The sequence below is a fragment of the Nestor notabilis genome, unplaced genomic scaffold (genome assembly GCF_000696875.1).
Source record: "Nestor notabilis isolate BGI_N333 unplaced genomic scaffold, ASM69687v1 scaffold22991, whole genome shotgun sequence".
Taxonomy (NCBI): Eukaryota; Metazoa; Chordata; class Aves; order Psittaciformes; family Psittacidae; genus Nestor; species Nestor notabilis.
Window position 1 is genome coordinate 1 of NW_009913671.1, and position 3,544 is coordinate 3,544.

Below are 3,544 nucleotides of genomic sequence, written 5' to 3' on the forward strand. Positions count from 1 at the left end.
AAATATAACCCCCTTTTTCAAGAAGGGGAAGTCCTTCATGAAGCCGTGAACCCAAGTACCACATCTACACGTCTTCTAATAGTCTCCAGGGACTGTGACTCCACCACTTCCTTAGATGTCCTGTTCCAATGCTTGATAACCCTTTTGGTGAAAAAATATTTCCTAATATTTAATCAAAACCTCCCTTGCTGCAACTTGAGGCTATTCCGTAAATAATGATTTCCGGTAAGTGTATTCACTGCTTTACTAGTGGTAATTCTGTAATAACTAGTAAAATTGAAAGATAGATACACTTGCTACTGCTATTCATTGCTGCTAATATTGATTTCTGCTGCTGTCGAATTATATATATTTGCTTGTGCTGGTTTTGGCTGGACTAGAATTAATTTTCTTCATAGTAGCTAGTATGGAGCTTTTGCTTTACCTATTAAACTGTCTTTTATCTCAACCCGTGAGTTTTCTCACTTTTACCCTTCTGTTTCTCTCCTCCATCCCACCAAAAGGGGAATGAGCGAGTGGCTGAGTGGGGCTTAGCTGCCAGCTCGGCTTAAACCATGACAGCTATATGGTAGTAATTTGTAGCATAGATGTACTTGTTTTGTTAATTATACTTGCCTTGAGAGTGGTGACCTGTAGTAAAATGCAATGAGGTAACTTAGGAAATAAAGCCTCCATGTCCTTGTGTATAACGGAGTTCTGTGAACCCATGGTTGCAATCTTTGCCCAGCCCCCATGCTGGGTAACCCTTGGGGTCATGACAGCCAACTGGAGAAGTTTCTGTTGGGCTGAGTCCAGTGGATGCCAGCACTAAATAGTGGGCTTGGAGAAAGGGATAGGATGAAACAAACCCCCATGTCTCTGTTCTATTATTTTGTTTGGCTTTTGGTAGGCTGGCAGTGAATAGGAGGTGGAGGAACAACAGTCAATTCCAGTTTAACATGTGTTCTGATATGGAGATGATATTCGGATATAAGGGCCAGGAGATGCTGCTGGGCTGCAGATGTAGTCAGTTACCTTCTTTGGTATTTCCTGCCAGGCATCTTGGTGACCCCCTCCTCAATACACTAGGTCCTTCACTTTCCACGTGGCTGGAGAAATGTAAGGTTAAACAGGCTCGAGATTGTGGGGCATTCATCTTCAAGAGCTTGGTCATTGCCTTCAGCTATTGAGCACCTTCTCACTGCACCGTAACGGACAAACAGGATACAAAGAGGGCATGCCTCACTCAGGTTTGTATTACAGCAAAGGGTTACAGTGTACCTTCACAAACGACAAAGCAAATAATGCTGCCATTGGCCTTGACTTTTCCCAAGGCATGTGTTCACCCCCAGAAACACCAGCAGCACAGGGAAAACGTGCTGGCAAGCCCCAGTCCCAGTGGCCATGCAGCAGCAGCCGCCAGCTGTGGCTGGGGAAACAGGAGGAGCTGATGTTGCAATGGCATCCGGATTCCAGCTTGGCCAGACAAAGCACTGACATTTTTCCATCACATGCGACCCACTGATGACTTTTGCTGGAGTTTTCATTCAGGAATGCTAGCTGTGGTCAAGCTGCCTCTATTTAGAGACACAAATGAACTGCTGCTGACTGAAATACACCATTCCCATGACTGTGCTCGGCATTAACCTTGCAAGGGTAAAGGCAGATCTGCTTACACAGTAAAGCAAAGCCTTATTGCTCTTAACATCACGTTTTTTTTCTTTAGATGCAACTTGTGGAGAAGCTTCCTGGCCCAGCACCACATGCAGCAGGATGCTCTCCACTGACAGCATCAACCCTATTCCCATCTTTTTGCACACTGGCTTGGGTGCCTGGCCTGTGATTGTCCTGGTCTCTCAGCACTAACCCAGTGTGCTGGGAAATGCCATAGCAGAATGGTAATGTGCAAGGGAAAGGGAGGCACTACCTGTCCCTTTCCATTCCGAATGCAAGGAAATAAAGCAAAGGGGTGGTTTTGTTTTTAAACTGCTTGGTGCCTTATGAATTAAGAGCAGCACAGCTGTATTCAGAGATTCCTGCTTTGGGTGGCAAAGCTGGTTTAAAACATTCCTGCCCTTCTTTTCCCTCCACTTCCCTTCCTGCTCCCCCTTTCCATGCCTGGGGCAGTACAGCTTGTGAGCAGCAGTCACATGCACCAAGTCAAACTTGCTCTGCCTACTTGTGCTGATTATGTTTTGGCTGTTTACTATTATTTCTTTTGTGACAGTAATGAAATCTATCTTGCCAGCCTGGCATTAGGCAGTGGGATGGTCACAAAAACTGAATTGCCCCATGGATGCTCCTTCCCAGGTGGCACCATTAGTCCCAGGTATTCATTACACAACATCTCACCTGCAAACTTTAGCCTGTACTTCAATATTGTGTGAGAAATGCACCTTCCTCCCCTGCTAGGGCAGATTTAGTGGAATCAAGTGGGAAGACAAGATACAGGTTTCATTTGGTTTGGGTTTTTTACCCCACCTGAGCAACACTGATTCTGCTGATGTGCCGCTTGCTGTGCTCGTAAAATTCCCCATTTTGAGCTATTTTTAGTGTCGTCTTCCGCACTTCTTCAGTGCTGCTGGAAGGAGCAGGGGGGACCATAAAGTTCTTGAAGGAGAGCTGTTTATACTGGGCAAATAAAAGCTTCTGTTTATAGAGGCAAAACCAAATAAAGTAAAAAAAATCCGGAAGGATGGGTCCATGGCCCTTTTCCAATGAGAAGAGCAAGTCAAAACAATGAACATCATTTGTTTTTGCTTTTCCCTGGCAAGCTTCCTTCAGCTGAGTACGGCATGATCTATTCAGGGCAAAGAGACAAGAAAGAAAGGAAAATAAAGGGAAAAAAATAAAGAGCAGCAGTAGCAATTGCTCCGGCTTCTCTCTCCTGCCAGTGGCTGCAGCCCTGCTGCAGACTTGTGTAGGTCTAAAGCTGCAGCTCTCAGCCAGGGTAACCCAAACCCCAGCTCCAGAGCAAAACAGACGGGACAGGAGGAACAGTCTGGGGGGTGTGAAACCCAACAAACCAAAGCAGAATGTATGTTGTGAGGCAACAACAGTGGGTTTTGTCCAGCTCCCTTTCTGGCCGAAAGCTCAGGGCTCCTCTGCTTTTCCAGCTGGGCTCCACTGGACCCCACAGCAATAGTCCTCTGTGAAAAAGTCAGAGGTCTGGATGAGGTACTGTGTGCTCCCAGCTGCCATCCTGCAGGCACCCAGGCCAGATGCCTCCTTGCACACCCCAAGGAATGGTGTTCAATTTAGTTTCCTCAGCCTAAACTCCCATTTCCCTTGGTCTCGCACCAGGTTCCTGTCTGTTTAACACCTCCGGCTCTGAGCAGGAGCTCCTTCTGGCACTCCCAGCCCTGGGTCAACACCAGGGTATTAAATCAACATACCTTCTGCAGCAGTCACTGTGGCTCCAGCTCCTATTTTTATAGCCATGCTTTGACTGATAAGGCTCTACTAATAAATCAATCAGGCAGCACCACCGTTACTTGCAGGAGCAAGCCTCAGTTTTGGTGGGGAGCTTAGCAAGGAAACAATGAATTCTACTTACAGCATCATA